Genomic DNA, 19,201 nt, shown 5'->3' with positions numbered 1-19,201 from the left:
TTTTTTACTATCTCTCATCATAAAAGGAAGCCAAACATTATGATGTACTTTATAATGAAAGCACACAAAATTATAAAGTCAACTTTCAAAGCAAAAAAATGACAACAACAACAAAAACCACCAAGAACCTGAGTATGAGCAGTCTAATGTATAGAAACCACAAGGGACAGAGAAACATTTTGAACAATACCATGAGAATATAGACAACAAAATCTAGTTAAAAGTTCTTGTTTCTCAAAAAAAAAAAAGGGAAAAGGAAAGAGAGAGAAGAGAAACTTTTAGTAGAAATCTGAACTTAAACTAGATTTAATAATTACATTTAAAAATGTCAATGTAGCCTTTTCATAAAGATGGCACCCAAAGTGAAGAAGGAAGCTCCTTCCCCTCCCAAAGCTGAAGCCAAGGCAGAGGCTTTGAAGGCAAAGAGAGCAGTGCTAAAAGGTGTGCACAGCCACAAGAAAAGAAGATCCACCTACCACCCACCTTCTGGAAGCCCAAGACACTGAGCTCCAACAGCAGCCTAAATACCCTTTGAAGAGCACCCCTAGGAGAAACAAGCTTGACCACTAATCCATTGTCAGGTTCCAGCGGACTACTGACTCAGCTGTGAAGAAGATAGAAGACAACAGCACCCTGGTGTTCATTGTGGATGTCAAGGCCAAAAAGCACCAGATCAAACAGGCTATGAAGAAGCTCCGTGACATGCACGTGGCCAAGGTCAACACCATGATCAGGCCTGATGGAGCGAAGAAGGCATATGTTCGACAGGCTCCCGACTAGGATGCTTTGGATGCTGCCAATGAAATTGGGATCATCTAAATTGAGTCCAGCTGGTGAATTCTAACTATAAAAATTTTATGCTAAAAATGTCAATGTATACTTTTGTTCGATTCAAATTAATTACTTAAAAATTAGTGGAGCCCTACAGTATAATCTGAGAAACATAAGTACTGTATAGTTTGTGATATTAAGAAACTATTACCTTTGAAAACTAAGGGGGGTGGAAATGGGAGGGAGGTGGGAAAGACTGGGGGGTGGAGTGTAAAAGACAGAAAACTATACTTGAACAACAATTAAATAAATTTTAAAAAAAGAAACTATACTTTTGGGGGCATGACAGTGGCATTGTTGTTATGTTTTAATGGAAGGTTCTTTTACAAATAAAGCTGAAATGTTTACAGAGGAAGTGATATAATTTCTGGGATTGACTTCCAAACAATCAGAGCTAGAGAGTGGGTGGGTAGAGTGAGGAAAGCAGATGGTAATGATTATCATTGTTGAGGCTGAATGAAGGGTAGGTGGTATCTGTTATACTATTTTTCTGTATGTTTGATATCCTCCATTATAATACATTTTAAAAACGGGTCCAAGTGTACCTATAATGCATGAATGACAAAATGTAAGTTACGCCCAGAACAAAGATGTCTTAAGCTCTTCCCTTTTTCCTCATCTTGGCTTCAAGGTCAGTGCACTCTTTGATCATTAGGGTTTCAACTTGGCCCCAAGAGACAGTTTTTAGATTTCTGTTTGTTTACGATCGTCAAGGAAGATATCAGAAAGTCAACATAATAAAATTGTCCAACACTCTGGAAAACATGAGTATAAACAACAATCATTTATACCTCTAAAAAAAAAACGGACACTGAATAATACTTAAAATAAAACATCTAAGATTTGGGGTAGGTTGGATTCAGGTTTGTACAAAGCAAAGGTTCCGCTACATCTGGTGAGTGCAGGAATCAGTTGATAGCCTGGCCTTTCAGTATCTATTCATATCTAAATCACATAGGGGTCTAAGGACTTCCTGGTAAAAAGCAATTAGTAACAGAACTCTCCATTACCAAACCGCACATGAACATTTATGTCCAATGACATTTGAGTAGCTACAAAAAGCACAGTTTCTGGGACAAACATCTATTGTTCTAAGATAAAATTGAGCTTGCAGATAGACATACAAGTAACCAAATAATAACTCGAACTAAGTATTAGAAAAGTCCCAAATACACTCATTGCTGTTACCTGAACCCATAACCAATTTAGCCACTTTGGTGTCACATATGTTCCCAGGAGGCAAGCTGTACAGGTCAACTGGAAGGACTGCTTGTACTAAAACACTCTCTATGTTCCAGCAACTCTACTGGGGCACCCTATAACAATGTAACGCTGAGCATGGGAAGTTCCCCCTTGCCATTTCATGGATATGTTTAGTAGCTGTGGTTTTCTGCACATTAAAAACACTAAACAAAGCACCAAAACAGCAGCCCCGAGGAGGTGAACAGTGGCCCAGGGAACAGTGTTGAGCTGCAGCAACTGTTTGGGCAAATATCTCCCTCCAGTACAGAGTCCAGGCTGATAAAGGTGTGAAAGGCCCTGGGAAAAGCACTCAATACAGAACTAGGGGAGGCACGCAGCAGTCCAAACTTGAGAGTGCTTGAGTGACATGCAGACAAGGACAATGATGCAGACTGGAGTGGGAAACACTGAAGAGTGGCCAAGGTCTTGCAGACGCACATGGAGAGGCTAAATAAGCGAGCAAAATTAGGATACTCAAGCCAATGCAACCTATTATTACACAGGCTTACAACTCCACAGGCAGTTTGGATTTTAACAACCTCCATGTAGTCTTCAGGCCTTGGCTGGGCTCGACATTTGCTGAACCAGACACCCCTAGGCAGCGGGAGGCAGTGCCTATTCAGTAACTGGTGCTGCTATCCCCCTGTCTCCCAAGCCAAAGACCTTGGAGCCTTTCCCTCTCCTCTCTCATCCCTGCTATGAATGAGTAAGTGAATGCATGCAACGGATGATCACGTTCACATTTTCTTCAGAATCTGCTTTTGCTAGCTAGATGTAAATGGCTTTCCTCGGGGTGGTTCCAATTTTGTAACGGATTTATTTCTTTTTTTATGACAGTGATTTAGCACCCCTGAAAGTTTCCAGTTACCTTCCAGTTGGTATAAAAAATGGAATAGCTATTTTTAGTGAAAGAAAATAAGGGAGAAAAGAAAGTTCTCACTCTCAATTTGAGTTTTGAGAGGATCAAATTGCTTCAGCTGGAAGAGTCAATGCTGATGGGAGTAGCTTAGCAGCAGGAGAATCCCCCGAGATATCCCTCTAAAGGTTATTTTTAAGTCTTCATCTGCTACAAATATAAATAAGTAAATACATAAATAAGTAAGTGAGCAAGTGCTTTGAAAATAATTTTTTACCTTGGATAACATAGTTACTACATAGCATAGCCATTTTATAAAGAGCAAACTAAACAATTAAAAATAACTTGTTTTTCCCTCTACTTTTAAATAATAAAACTTTATATGTAGATATAACTATATATGTATATGTGTGTATACATATATGTGTCAATATTGATCTGTATATATACATATATATGGTTAATCAATTCTTAAAGTGAAATAGTACATGAAAATTTAAAAAAGAAAGAATATATTTCTACCTGTTACTCCCCCCATGCATAGGTAAAAATTCAACTGCCACCAAATCCTGTTTCCTATACATAAAACTGTGTAATATTGTTATAATTATATAGTTTTATATATAAATATTATATATAATATTGTTATGATACCAAACAGGAATGCTCTATGCTCCTTCACACAAACACATTTATTTATAGTGTTTTATTCAGAGCCATTTACACATATGTAATGAACTAAACAATTAAAGCTATATAATGACGATATTTTAATGTCTGTTTGTATAAAATTGTGCCATAAAAAATGTAGTATTAAGGCCCTTTGTAAGGACTACCATGTAGCTAGGTCCATTTAAATTAACTATCCACTCATCTATTTTCCTATTACCTAGCTACAGCAAAAAATCCATGTATATCTATACTCTTTCCCCTTTGTGCAATCAAAAATGAAGCACACAGTATTTGAAGTAGAACTACTATGTTAAAATGTTTGTACTTTGCCCTGGCTGGTGTAGCTCAGTGGATTGAGCGCAGCCTGCAAACCAAAGGGTTGCAGGTTCAATTCCCACTCCGGGCATGTGCCTGTGTTGCTGGCCAGGTCCCTGGTAGGGGGTGCGGTACGGGGGTATGTGAGAGGCAACCACACGTTGATGTTTCTCTCCCTCTCTTTGTCCTTCCCTTCTCTCTAAAAATAAGTAAATAAAACGTTTAAAAACAAAAACAGAAAAAAACACATTTGAACTTTAAATTTTGAAAGATAATACCAAGTTGATCTCAAAAGCCTGGGCTTATTTGTGCTACTCCAGTCTATGACGGCTTTGTTCCTCACACTCTTGCCTCATGTGTACGTTCATAAACACTCTACCTTTGTCAGGCTGATAGGTGAGAAATGTCTTCATTTTCAACTCTTGAATTATGACTATATAGATGCTTGTGTTTCTTTTAATTTTAATTGCCCATTCATCTCTTTTGCTAATGTAGCTATAGATTTGACTTTTTAATATAAATTTGTAAGTATTTAAAAATACTTATTCTATTACTAAACGTATTTTCTATTTTTTCACAAATTTTGTTTAAATAAAATGGGACTTTCCTAATTGCTTAAGCTATGAACTTAGGAAACAATTTTTCTTTGTCACTCACTATTAATATTACCAATTTTCAAAATATTATAAATGCCTATAAATAGTACAATACACTAAGAAACATGTAGTATGTTTTTGTACCCTTTTAAAATCACAATTTATTCTTACTTATATTCTAATCTTCTGGGTCCTATGCCTATAGTATTTCAAGACTCACGAGATCAGAGAGTGTGTAGTATGTGTGTGATGTTAAAGAGAAAGCCTTAGACCCAAAATGGCGTCACTTGTGCTAAAGCCCATGAGAGCAAATCTAGATTTAATAACTGACCTAATTGCAGTTTCAACCCTTTCTAGAAGTATAATCTTAGTCAACAAGTCTGGAATTTTCTGATCAAGCACCAGAAAGGTAATTTGTCACTTTGGGCTCTCTCCAGCCCCCAGAGAAATAGAAAGCAATCTGAATAATATAAACTTTTGATGTTCCCTTCTCTCCAAAAGAAGATGCCCTGATCTAAAAATAGTGCTTTCTTTTCTTCTGTAATAGCTCCATTGCCCCACTTGGCTTCCTCTAAACACCTTCCATTCTGTACAACACCTCAGAGAGACTTTCTAGGTGCAAGACAGAAATCCCACTGGATTTATGAATTGCTTAATAAAGCCAATTAGATCTTCAAATTTACTCAGTTGAATTTGGTCCTTCAACAGTATGTGTGTGCTATTATATATCATATATGACATAGTAACTAACTGAAAAAAGTGGTAGTCAAGTTTATTTATTATATTAAATGTATCAAAAATCAGCCCTGGCTGGCATAGCTCAGTGGATTAAGTGTGGGCCTGTGAACCAAAGGATTGCAGTTCGATTCCCAATCAGGGCACATGCCTGGGTTACACGCCAGTTCCCAGCAGGGGACACACGAGAGGCAACCATACATTGATGTTTCTCTCCTTCTCTCCTTCCCTTCCTCTCTAAAGATAAATAAATAAAATCTTAAAAAAAAACCTCTTTAAAAAAATCCATGGAGCCATGAATCAGAAATAAAACCACTTGATTAGGTGTTCAGGTTCAGAGGAGGTAAGCAGATTTCATGGAATGAAGACATAAGTACTCGCTACATAGGAAAGGTGACAGATGTAGGAATTATCTACAGAGAAGTACGACAACAAAAAGAGTGAGAGCTAGGATGGATGATACCTTCAAGATCCTGAAATACTATCATTTTCTATAGATACATTCCCACTTAGAAAAATACATTTATAACCTTGGCCTTTAATCAAAGGATGAGAATAATCAAAAGCTATGAAGAACTTTTATGCCTTGCTTATAAACATTGTTATTGATATTGCTAAAAAGTTGCTCAGAGGTAACATAGCATAAGAGTTTGGGCATAGAGGAAGTCTGACTGCCTAATTTCAAATCTTCACTCTGAACACTTATTAGTCATGTAATGTGGTGCAGCGTGGAGGTTCCCTGAAAGTAGGACAAAATCCCCCAACTTTTGGTTGGGGGAAGGAGGGTATTGATGATCGGGCATTTGAGATACTTTGCATAACAGTGGCAAACTAATAGTTGTGCCTTTCTTGAATGGAGAGGGCTGAGGTGCAGGGCAGAAGGTATATGTGACTTTGAGAGTGTATAGTGACTTGTGACATGGTCGAGGGAGGTGGATGTTCACCCCAGATGTCCGTGCATCATGAGGAACTCTTGCCCTGACAAAAGATGGCAGCCAAAGAAGGTAAAAGATAGGGGGGAACTGGCAAAAGTGACACATCATAGGAGGGTCAGGATATGAGGTCATATAGGAAGTTCTGGGCCATGTATTTAAAATAAGGGAAAGAAGAGAAAGAGAAGGGGTCTAGTCCACCATGAGGTCTGGTGTGTAAAGAAATGCCATACGATTTGGAGAGGAAGCAGCCAAGTGGTCGGAAAGGGTATGAGGAGACAGCTGATGGAGCTGTGTGTGGACCTGCCTATCCAAGCACAGATTCATGGGACATGCTTGGAGCTGAACTGGGACTGGGAATGCTGAGGTGCAGACTTTCAGCTCCCCTAAAGGACATATGGAAAAGCCACTCTCTTGGGACATGTGCTCCCTGGACTCCACCATGATCCAATGAAACATGGCACATAATTTCCTGAATCATTACATGGAAACTGAGCACCCCAGATCCTGAAAAAGAGAGCTGCTGTGAGAGGATGGCAACTGTGAAACCCACAAGTGCACCTTCCAGAGGGGATGGAGACCTGTTTGTGCAGCCGGCTTAAGAACAGATAAGGACACAGGGAACTTCTGGGCATGGTTTTGGTTTATAGCCTGGTGGGAAGTAGGGGAAGTGCTGGGTCTCGTGGGAGAACAGGACTCAGCAGGAGTGCTCTCAGCAGCCCCAACTGAGGCTGAACCCTGTTAATAAAAACCTGTTTCCTTCAACACTAATTGTTGGGTCATGTGTCAGGACGCCAAGTGGCTGAGCTCTGGTTTGCTCAGGTAGAGTTTTATAATCATGGGTAAGTTCCTTAGCAGCACTTACCTTAGTTTCTTCACATGTAAAATTTGAATAATAATAGCATCTACTTAATAGGAGGTTCCTGTGAGAATTAAATCCCTAAATATGTAAGGAGATAAGGATGATACCATATAGACATAGTAATTGCTTTACAAAATTGTTGCTGAGTATTCTCTTACTATCCATGCTTCTTAAATAACCAACCACGTACATTATAAAATCCATAGAGAATACTGTGGAAGACCAGAGTTCACTCTTGTGAAGATTTGATAGATTTTTCACCATTAGTAAATGAAAGGTATATACTGTATATTTCATCTTTGGTGTGAGTTTCCATGAACCTTGATACCATAAATTTTGGCTCCAATTCAGTAATTCTGACTGAGTCAAGTTTCTGTGAAAATTTTTCTCACCGCTAATTTAGTTAGGTTTCTGGTTATTTTTATTGTGTTTTACTGAATCTGATGTATAGGAGGTCTGTCCAGAAGGTATTCTGCCATGTGATATGAAAAATAGAGATATTTATTGAAGAAGATACAAAATACAAGAAATATTGTATATAGGACAATGATGTCTCAGTCACCTTCACAGTAAGCACCTTGGGACCTCACACAGTTCTCCTAGTCACGATCAGCTGGTCTGTCGTATTTTCCTGAATCTCATCGATGGACTGAAATCTCTTCCCTTTCAAAGGTGATTTTAGTTTTGGGAAAAGCCAGAAGTTACAGAGCACCAAATCTGAGCTGCAGGGGGGCTGAGTCACCTGGGGGATTTTATATTTTGTCAAAAACTCTGCACGAGGCACACTGCATGAGTGGGTGTGTTGTTGTGATGAAACTGTCAATCACCAGTTGCTCATAACTTCAGCCTTCTGAATCATCCAAATAGTTTCTGCAGAGGAATGTTCAAGCTTAGCACAAAATTTGATGTAGATTTGTTGCTGTACTTGCTCAGTCATTTTGAATGCAACAGCCATACAGTGCACATGCTCACTCAACAGCATCTACTGCCCCCACTGAGTAGTACAGTGAAGTCATTATTGTTCACACACTCGCATTCAAGTCTATTCTCCTTGGCTGCCAGGTTTGTTGATGTCATGCAAACTGTTCTCATTATATTAACAATGGCTGGACTTTTTCCAGACAGACCTCATAGTATATACCTTCTGCAGCAAGATGGTAAGTGAATGCAACTGCATACTCTCCTGTTTCAGACTTAATCATTTCTAAACTATATACTTTGAAGATGTTAAACAGGACCCATCATAAAATGTACCCTTTATGATGTGATGGTGTTAAAACATGGCTCCAAAACTCTTTGACACTCTTACTATTGCAAGGTAGGGTTTATGTTCTTTCGCCTTGATTCTGGATGAGCTTATAACTGCTCTGACAGATAGAGGATGGAAGAAGTGATGCTCTGTGACTTCCAAGGCTGTGTCATGAAAAAGACCATGCAGCTCCTATCTTATTGTTGGAACAATGACTGCTTGAAGCTCTCAGTTTTCTCCCACATAAGAGGTCTGACAGCTCTGAGGCTGCCATGCCCACAGGATACCAAACAGTACAGCAAGGACATGTGTAGGCCTGCAGAATTCTATCCCCAGCTACTGAGTCAAACTTAGCTTCCGAGTCTTCACAGCTGAGATTTTACACATTATAGAGAAGAGGCAAGCTGCCCCTGCCATGTTTTATCTGGACTTGTAACCCACAGTATCCATGCACATAATAAAATAGTTGCTTCAAACTGTTCAAAACTGAGGTGATGTGGTGCGTGACAAAAGTTAGAAGAACACACTTCTAACATGTCTGTGTTATTCTAAACAATTGAAAATATGCAGACCCCAAAATATTTTCTTAACAACAAAAAATACAACCCACATTTTGATTTTTGTCCAAAAAGTCGTGTCCATTGGAAGAATGATGATTTTTATTCTCATCATGGGATAAAGACACATACAGCTGGTTGTGGTGTACCAAGAGTCTCCTAGAGACAAAAAGTGTAAAAAACCCACTTGTGCACCTGCTGATGAAAGCATATAGAGTTTGGTACAGCCACACAATGGAATTTATTCAGCAATTAAAAGTAATGAAGTACTGATACACTGTACAGTTGAGTAGACCTTAAAGGCTTTATGCTAAGTGAAAGAAGCCAGACATTAAAGGCCACATACAGTCTGATTCTATTTATATTAAATGCCCACAAAAGGCAACTTCATAGAGACAGAATGTAGACTAGTGGTTGCCAGAGGCTAGCAGCAAGATGAATGGGGAGTGACTATATTCCTGAGCATGAAGTCTCTTTTGGTGGACGATAAAAATATACTAAAATTAGATGGTGGTAAGAACTGCCTAGCTCTACAAATATACTAAAAACCATTGAATTGTACATTTTAAAAGGCTGAATTTTATGGTATGTGAATTATAACTCCATTAAGCTGCTATTAAAAAGTTCCTGGAATATCCCATTTTTTAAGAAACACATATATATTTTTTTTGTCCCTGAAGTCTTCTGAAAAACTTTACAGCTCATTTCATTGTGCTGTGGCTTTTGGGAAGCAGAAAACTCTGGGTTTATTTGCTTTTGTTTCATTTTAGTGTTAGAATCCACCCTGCTTCCATATCCTGAATCGTTTTATTTTTAAATTTGAGGCTCAAAAACAAACAAACAAACAGAAGAGGCACTTCCAAATCCCCAATGATTCAACAGGTTTCAACGTGCAGATGGTAAGCATTTGTCTCCCTTATCTTTTGGTACCAGAAAGAAGGGTGTGAGATAGATGTGTTGAGTCACAATGTATGTTTACAACGGAATTCCTTCCTTTATCTTAACCTTGTCTCATTTTTTTGAGATAACAATTTCTCTTAATTTTATGTCCATTTCTGGCAAACTGTTATCATGCACTAATGATTTTCTTTGGTAAATAAGATAATAAATTAGTCTCTATCAGATAGGATAGATGAAAATAGAATATTACATCCATATGTCACTACTTTCAAAAGCCATCATTAAAATCTTTTTAAAATTTACACCACAGACCAAAAAAAAAAAAAAAACTTATCTAGAACATTTGGGAATCAATGGTGAATCTGCTTACATAGTTCTTGAAATATTTATCTTTCTGGCACTTTCTTCCTAATCACAGGAGGGGCAGATAGTGGTAGGTACTTCTCCAATATGCATTCTGTTCTTTCTTTTTAACAAACTTCAGAATTTTGATTTTGTTTAGATGTAGCAATGTGTCTAGCTAAAACAAACTTCATTCTAGCCTTCCGGCAGCCAGCAGTGACCTTGTAACACGGGAGAGGAAGAGTGCTGGGGATTTCTGGGAAAGCTTTATTTCCTTCCTTCCCTTCCACCCTCCCTCCCTCCCTACCTCTCTCCCTCCCTTCCTTTTTTCCTTCACCAGCTTCATTGAGATAAGCTGCCTCTTTCTTGCATCTGAAGGGGAACAGAAATATGTCACCCCCAAATAAGCCTCTTTGACATAAGGATTTTCTTGAGCTGATTATTTTTAAGAAAGAACATACACAGAAGAATCATAATGCAAGTAGAAGTTATCCTTCTGAAAGAGACATTTATATTTATAAGGGAAACCTCTGTTTGTCCAGGTGTCTTCCACTTGGTTCCAGGAAGAGGAGGAGGATTGAATCTCCAGAAACTCTCATCAATGGAGAAGGCAACTGATTTAAATCTGCGTAGCAACCTGACCCTTATTTACTATGCTTTTCCTGATTCCTATGACTGGCTCCCTCTCCCTAATACCTTTTTTTCTTTTTACCTTGAGATTGTATTAAAGTTGGTGGTTTGGGCCATTTGGGGGAGTTAGTTAGTTTTCCTGAGTCCCTCTCATGTATACCTGAGGTATACATGTTATTCATTTTCTGTTTGCTTTTCTCCTATTATTCAGTCTGGTTTTTAAAATTTTTAAAATTTTTTAAATTTAATTATTTTTCAAGTACAGTTTTCTGTCTTTTACTCCCATCCCAGCCCACCCCCCCAGTGCTCCCCACCTCCCTCCCATTCCCCCCCCTTAGTTATTTGTCCATGTGTCCTTTATACTAGTTCATCTAAATCCTTCCCCTTTCCCCTGAAATTCCCTCCCCTCTCCCCTCTGGTCACTGTCCCCCTGTTCTCTATTTCAGTGTCTTTGGTTATATTTTGCTTGCTTGTTTGTTTTGTTGTTTAGGTTCCTGTTAAAGGTGAGATCATATGGTATTTGTCTTTCAACACCTGGCTTATTTCACTCAGCATAATGCTTTCCAGTTCCATCCATGCTGTTGCGAAGGGTAGCAGCTCCTTCTTTCTTTCTGCTGCATAGAATTCTACTGTATATATGTACCATGATTTTTTGATCCATTCATTTACTGACATGCACCTAGGTTGCTTTCAACTCTTGGCTGTTTTTTTTTAATTTCCTTCTTTTTAAAAAGATTTATTTATTTATTTTTAGAGGAGGGAGAAAGAGAAGAAGAGGAACATCAATGTGTGGTTGCCTCTTGCACACCCCCTACCAGCAACCTGGCCCACAAGCCAGGCATGTGCCCTGACTGGGAATCAAACCTGTGACCCTTTGGTTTGCAGGCTAGCGCTCAACCCACTGAGCTATGCCAGCCAGGACCTGTTACTCAGTCTTTTATTATAGGGGCCTCAACCAAGAACTAGGTAGGGTAGAGGGAACATTATTTTTCCTCCCCTACACTTCCTTATGTGTCTTCATTCCCTGGAATGTAGTATCAGGCTAGAGGTATTAACACCATCATTTTGCAAACAGGAGTGGACAAGGGTGAGAGCCAGAGTAGCACATTCTCTCTGAAAGATCAAAAAGACAGAAGGGGCCTGGGATGTTAATGACATCATAAGGCCACATTCTTTCCTTAGACTGCCTTCCTTCGGAACTCATCAAATGAAAATTTCAAATCCTCTATTTGGTTAAACACCTTGTTCTCTTTGGTTAAACACTAGTCACTCTTGCATCTGAAGGTTAATCCCCATCTGTAGTTCTCCACTGGTGAGTTACCACCCTCTAGAGTACATTTTGGAAATACACGAAAACACTTTTTGCATTTGTATGAAGGGTAGAGGTGCACCAAAGATGCTAAGCATCTGGTAACATGAAGAACAGTTTAGCAAAATGAATCATGGTTTCATGTCTGCACAGCTTTTGTAAAATAGGTAACAAACTGTTTATACTTATGTGAGCTTAAAATTAACTCTCTTTTATACATAAATGTAAAGTTTTGTAGTTGTGTTTTGGGTTGGTTTTTTTTTTCCCTTCCAAGAGAGCAACTATCATGCTTAGGGAAGTCAGTTTGCCACCCCAAAATATGTTTTTTGGGGATACTGTTTATTTTAAGCTGGGAGTTTTGAACAAACAAAAGGCTCAGAAGAAAACCTTTGGCCTTTCCCGTAACTGCCTAGAAGAATTTAGAGAGAGAACCTGCTCCACAGGGAGCTATCATGATAAATAACTGTAGTTTAATATGAGTCAGTAGGAGAAGGGAGCAACCTAGCAAGTCCCATTTGATCAGCGTCCTCTCTGGGTCCCATTGTTAAAGATGGCCCAGCAAACATTTGTTTCCCAAACACTTGCTTTTCCATCGCCCTGTGAACAGCTTTCCTCCCCTTTGAAGTCCCCGAACTACACTGCCCCCCAACACACTTCCCCCCTTAGTTCAAGATGGCAGATAAGCCTCCACTACCAGATCTGTCCCAGTCCCATATTCTTAGGGAACTCCTGTACGTAGATACGCAATGAATATAGTCAGTTTTCTCCTGTCGCTCTGTCTTATGTTAATTTGCTTGTTAGTCTAGGCAAAAGAACGTATATAGGTAGAAAAATTAGTGTCCCTTCACCAAATGCCGATAAATCAAAAGGAAAAATTATACCTTTTTTTTTCCTTCAGAACTTTACCAAAAGTTGTTAACGACATAGGAAAATACCATTACCACCAGCACTTCTATTCATAGCATTTAAGTTTTAATACCACATAACTGCATCAGTCAGCACTTACAGTTGTCTGTTCCTGGTACTTTCAGACATGTGTTCTGTATTTATCTACAGCATTATATAACCCACTTATTTTTATATTAGATAATGAATTTTTGATGATCATGATACATATTATTTTATAATTAACCATTGTCCTTTAATTCATTCATTCTTATTTTGAAATTATACATAGATGAGTTACAGAACTGGAAATTGTTCTTTGAGGGCAGTAATGGAAGTATTATAAAATATGTTTTATAAAGAAAGTTCTTCAATCTTACAGGGTTGAAACCTGTACAAGATATAAGGACAGATTTTACTTTTATCTTTTAAGATTTTATTTATTTATTTTTAGAGAGAGGGGAAGGGATGGAGAAAGAGAGGGACAGAAACATCAATGTGTGTTTGCCTCTCGCACGCCTCCTGCCAGGGACCTGCCACAACCCAGGCATGTGCCCTGACTGGGAATCCTAACAACAACCCTTTGGTTCTCAGGCCGGTGCTAAATCCACTGAGTCACACCAGTGAGGGTGGGAAAGACAGTTTTCAAAAGGGATAATATATACATATTCAGAGAGTAAGGTGGTATGTCCAGCCAATGGAAAGATAGTTTTTATATTTAAATATTCCTATCCTTTCAGGTTTTTCTTCTGGGACTTTGGCCAACTTGGTCCTAAAGAAGATAGATCAGTGATAGCTTAATACTAGACCACTGCAGGGCTTTCCTTCACAACTGGAAACCAAATGCAAGATGGACTCTAACCAGAGAAATCTGAAAAGAGATCAATGTAAAGGCATGTGCATATCAGTGTAGAGAGAGATGCTGGAACAGAATACCAATAGGACAAGATACAGAACAGCTAATTAGTTCCAATCCCACTAAGCACAATAATGGGTAAATATGTAGCTGCTTTATTCACTTGTATTTTTGAAAGTTAAGTATAAAAAGCCAAAGGAAAAATGCATAATCACAGCTGATGCAAATATAGAAAAAAAACTTCTTTTTTTAAGCCTCAAAGTGTGAAGTATAAAACTAGAGAGAAATACTGGGCAAATAAGGAACTCTTTCCCAAGGTATGAAAACATTGACAAAACTATTACTAGTTATAGTTGACCTTTACTGGGTAAAACCTGGACAAACAGGACGAACTCTTTTAAAAGAAAATACTTCAAAGGGTCAAATCCCATGGTGTGCACAGACAGGGCAGGCTGCTACAGGGCAGGAAGAGTCTATTATACAGAGAAAAGCTGCAGAAGCACAATTATCTTTGAAGAAGCTTTAGGCCAGCTCTCTCTGCTACAGGGCAGGAAGGGAGGCACCCCACCCCCACCCCACTCTACAGCTGCCTTGTTTAGCAACGTCCTGCAAGAGAAATGCCTTATCTTTGCAAATCTTTTATGAAATATTTCCTAATTCTACTTCTGCCTCCATCTTAGGAAATTCCAAGGGAGTAAGAAATGCATGTTATCTCCATAAAACAGCCAACTTTGGCACAAGCTTTTATTTGGCATTAGAAACCATTTGATTTCCTTTACTTCAAAAGTTTCCAACTCTGGACACCCCAGTGCTTTCCCCCTGATAGTCTGCAATGACGTGCAGCCCGTGAAGAACTGATGGTACTATGGCCAAAAGAGTTGGGATTTTGGACACAGTCTCACGGAGAGGAGTCTTACTCAGTCTTACTAGCAGTACTGGTAGGCTACTGAAGGGGTTCAGAACAAGCCTCCCCAAGTTGTGCTCCTTTGGCAGGTAGATTACTTTGAGCGGAAGACAATCAAATCCTACAGGCATAAGATAAACTTTTCCGGGTCTCTCTTAAAGAATTTAAATTGGGGGCTCTGCCCGTAATAATAGTTATTACCAGAAGTAACTTTTTATGATCTATCCATAAGGCAGGAAAAACTTCATTACTAAACATTTGCTCTTCTTAGCATCCTGAGAATGACCTTCCTCCCCTCTGAAGCCCTAAGGGGCATCACCTTAGCCTTAACTCGGGATGCCATACAGATCTCATTTGACGTATCTCTGAACTTCACATGTATTTGGGGGTCCCATACCTACATTAGTAATGAAGTCTCGTTATTTTCTCTTGGTAATCTAATCTGCCTCTTGTAGATTTAATTATTAGATGGGCTGAAAGAGTCTAGGGGGGTAAAGGAAAGTTTCTTCCTTCCCTAGACTACATTTAGAAAATCACTTTTTATAGACAGAAATTTTAGGGTAGACAAATGAAACTGAGTTAAACGAAACATTTGTAATTTTATATAGTCTTCATTTTGTGCCAAACTACAATTACCAGGATGTGACTTCCAACTCTTTTCAATCAGGGACATATTCTTTTATCTCCACTATAACTTTGTGATAAAAATCTCATCTCATTTCCCTTGACATAGTTTGCTTTACCAAATAAACTACCTGTGAACCCGAATCAGAGGATGGATGTACCAGCCACTTATTTTCTAGGCTTACAGTTACTCTGGAGAGCAGCTAAAGCTTAATTTATCCATGTTCCTAAAACCTAGTTTGTTTAACATGACCCAGTGGCACTTACCAAAGCATGTTTTCACACTAGGTTCTAAAAATGTAGTCTGATTACCTAATCAATTATATATAAAACATTTTTTTTTGGTTCATGGCAATGAATTTGGGTACTTATACTCTTTCCCTTTTATCCAAAATTCCCTTGAAGTGACAGAAAGTATTCAGATGTGAGAAAGAATGAAATGATCAGCCTGGTAAATAAGAATGAGAGCAAGCAGAATACCGGAATATTTGTGGAAATACTAAAAGATATTGATGGCACCTATATCAGGAGAGAACTTGCAACTACAAACGCCTAGTATAATGAGAAGCTTCCTAGAAGTCTCATGCCTTCAGCTGACAAATAACGTGGTGCTTCGGGTGCGCTGGCTGTTCTGCAGCAAGGACTGAATGCTCAGAGGATGTATAACGAGAGAAGTGAGCTTACATTGGAGCCGTGGATTGGTTGGCGTCTTTTAGAAAGCGCCCTGAACCATTAAGCTTTGCCTTGAAGGATGAAAAGGAAACTAAGAAGAGTCCAGTGCCTCAAAAGACCAGTAGCAATGGAATTGAGAGAGGGATGTGGCAGGGGGTAGAAACACAAAGAGGAAAGACCAGTAAAGGGTGGGGTCTGCAGTGCGTGCTAAGTATTTAAACATGAACTTGACAGCAATGGACAACTATTAAAAAATTACAAGCAACAGTCCAATAAATTTTGTAAGAACATTTATTTTTCTTGCCATATAGAAAATGGAGTACAGGGGGTGCAGGGCGGAAGTATAAAGTACAATAGGATAGAGAAATATTCGTTTGTATTCACCAATGAGTATCACTGGAACTCACAAAAAATGGCTTCCATTCCTAATCATCATCCAGTTTACTGAAGCAGCCTGCGACCTGATTTCCTTAATCCTCATCTCTAGCCTACTCTTCAGTCATTTGTCAGAGTACAAGCAAATGATTTTTCCTAATCATTATTTTTTCCACCTCATTTCCATGCTTAGAAGTGGATTGTGTCTTTACAGATGGGGTTGGAGAGGATTAATAACAAATCTACTTTTCCTACCTAGGTTTATCATCAAATAAGCCATACACACAGGAGGCAGACAGATGCAGACGAAAATATCTTCTTTATTGATGATAAGCCTGCTGTCAGTGAGCATGGCCTAAGCCTTCTCGCAATGTATGCTTGGTAGTAATTTGCCTAGTGACATCCACGAGGAACATTACACAGCAACAGACCTTTTGCTGTGTCCAACAGCCCTACCCAATTCACATCATGGAGAGGTAGAGCAGCCAAGTAAAAGGTGCAGAGCCATACACGCCCAGTTCCTCCTCCAAAACTCACAATTAGAGAGTTTGTTCCTGCTTTCTTAACAGGACTACATGAAAGGAGAGCACACAAGGGCAGTGGTATTACGCTACTCTTGTTCCCTTCACAATTGGATATTCGAGGCAAGAGGCAAGGAGCATCCACACATTTCATTGCACGTACATGAAAAGATCCTGTCTGATCTTCATCATACTCTCTAATTTGCTAATCGCAGCTTACATTTCTCAGCATAAGTCCCCATCTCTGTCATTTTTCTTCTACTGTCCATGTTATTTGGCTCTTCCCCCTCAATTCGGGTATTAAAATTGACTGATGATTGTCCAGTCTTTTTTCTCAAGGCAAGGTTAGCAGGATTATCTGAATGTGTTTGGGGAAGGTTTAATTTTCTGTGGCTCATGGACATAGGCATTCTCACTAGAATGCTCGTTGGTCTTACAACAAGGTTTAGGTGTTCTGAAATATCCTCTCTCTGACACTGAATGTCCTGCTAAAGAGCAGTGTACTAGAAATCTATATTAACAACTTTATTAATATTCATTCTCCCCACAGTTACGGCAAGGGTAGAACAAAATTTCAGATACTACTTACATGGCATTTTGGTAAACACTTTATAAATAAAACAAATGTAATGATTTTTTTCTATGATTACAGAGAAAGTGATACAGGGTGCAGCCAGGGGCCCCCCCCCAAAAAAAAAAAAGATTTGGAATGGTGTCCAGAATTCAAAGTGTATAGGAATATTGGAGAGACATATAAGATGTCCTTACGGCCCCCCCCCGCCAGGGGGAAGGGATGAATGGAGCCAGGGCCATTGAGAGCTATTTTGTATAGCAACAGTTTTGGAGCTAACCTCGGGAGGAATGGTTATTTAACATATCTATAGCCTTTAACTGGTTTCATAGATATGTTAAATAGCTGTGGCCAAGTTTGGGGCCAGGGAGATGGAACTAGCAGGGACTGAGGATGGAACTTGGGAGGACTCAAGATGGAACTAAGGGCTGCTCTCCGGAGTGAGAAGGGCTTGGACTCTGAATGTAACAAGGGGCTGCGCTCCTGAGTGAGAGCGCCTGGGTGAGAGCTTGGAAAAGACTGGCTCCAGGACATGAAGGGTCCCCGCTTGGCCAGATGAGAGAGAGCCACACGGTTTCAGCAGAGTGAGGACCCCCTGTTGGTGGGGTGAAAGAGGGAGCCACGTGGTTTTGGCGGAGTGTGGACCCCCTCTTTCCCAGGTGAAAGGGAAAAACCACGCAGCTTGGCCAGAATGGAGATCCCTGCAGCCAGGTGAAGAAGACAGCCACATGCTTTTGGTGGAGTGCGGACTCCTGCAGCTTTGGTAGAAGAGGCCCACGCGGCTTTGGGGTGCCCCCCTTTGGCTGCGGGGCCTGAAAAAGCAAGAGAGACTTTGACTGGAACTGGGTACAAAGGACTCTTGCCAGTGGACCATGAGAGGGTACCATGGTACTTTGGATTAACTCGAGATCCTGCATAGTGACCCAGCTGACGGTGCCAGCGGCCTGCCACACAGATGTGTGCTCTTTTCCTGATTTACGGTACCCGGAGTTGGGACAGTGGGAGAAGGGAGCGCTGTGTGGGTGTAGGTGTATACCCTAAAGGACTTTGATATTTTAGTGGAGGCATTAGGCCTGAATAGCATTAAATAAACATTTTGTTTCCTTTTCACAAATCTCTGGCTTTAAGAGATGTCTTTCCAATTGGCGGCGGACAGAGGGCCCAGTAGATTTTAGTATTTTGGTTTTCGGGAGGGGTCCCTGTTGTATAGCAGTTTTGGGCATCCCTAGGTGGGCCAAATATTGCATTGCCCCTCCCTCGGACCTCCTCTTGTTCGGTAACAAAAGGATGTTTCAAAATACCATACTATTCACTAAGAGCTATAAAATGTTATAGTAACCTATCAAATTAATATCTCCATTACTCCAAAATGTATCAGTTGTAAATAATGCATAAAAATAGCAGTGTCCATATGTGTGTGTGTATGTGTGCGTGGGAGAAATAATTTCTTCAATACATGTCCCTCAAAGCAACAAATAAAACAAAACAAAAATGAAGAAAAGGAATCATTTAATAATTTCTGAGAAGTCCTCAGGTACCAATAAATGACAAATCTTAGTGAATTTAGCCTATCATTAGCAAACCTAAAACAGTTATAGAGGATACATAATTTTTAAATATCATGAAGAAAAAGCAGATTGCTATGCTGCTTACTCTTTAATTAAAACTATTCACAGTAAGTAGAAGCATTATTCCCTCTTACAGGAAATATAAACTGTCCATATTTTTCTGTAATACATATCATCTTAACACTAATGCAATAAGC

General features: G+C 39.4%; 1 protein-coding gene and 1 pseudogene across 3 annotated transcripts in view; one reads left to right on the top strand and one right to left on the bottom strand.

The window, feature by feature from the left end:
• Positions 1 to 19,201, bottom strand: part of DMD (dystrophin) — a 1,990,869-nt gene that overhangs the window by 1,740,438 nt on the left and 231,230 nt on the right. The gene's annotated exons all lie outside the window — the stretch shown is intronic.
• LOC119035639 (60S ribosomal protein L23a-like) lies at positions 351 to 819 on the top strand (annotated as a pseudogene).

The sequence above is a fragment of the Artibeus jamaicensis genome, unplaced genomic scaffold (assembly GCF_021234435.1).
Source record: "Artibeus jamaicensis isolate MK-2021 breed Jamaican fruit bat unplaced genomic scaffold, CSHL_Jam_final scaffold_1283, whole genome shotgun sequence".
Classification (NCBI taxonomy): Eukaryota; Metazoa; Chordata; class Mammalia; order Chiroptera; family Phyllostomidae; genus Artibeus; species Artibeus jamaicensis.
The sequence above is the reverse complement of the archived record's forward strand: the minus strand, read 5'-3'. Positions and strand labels throughout refer to the sequence as shown.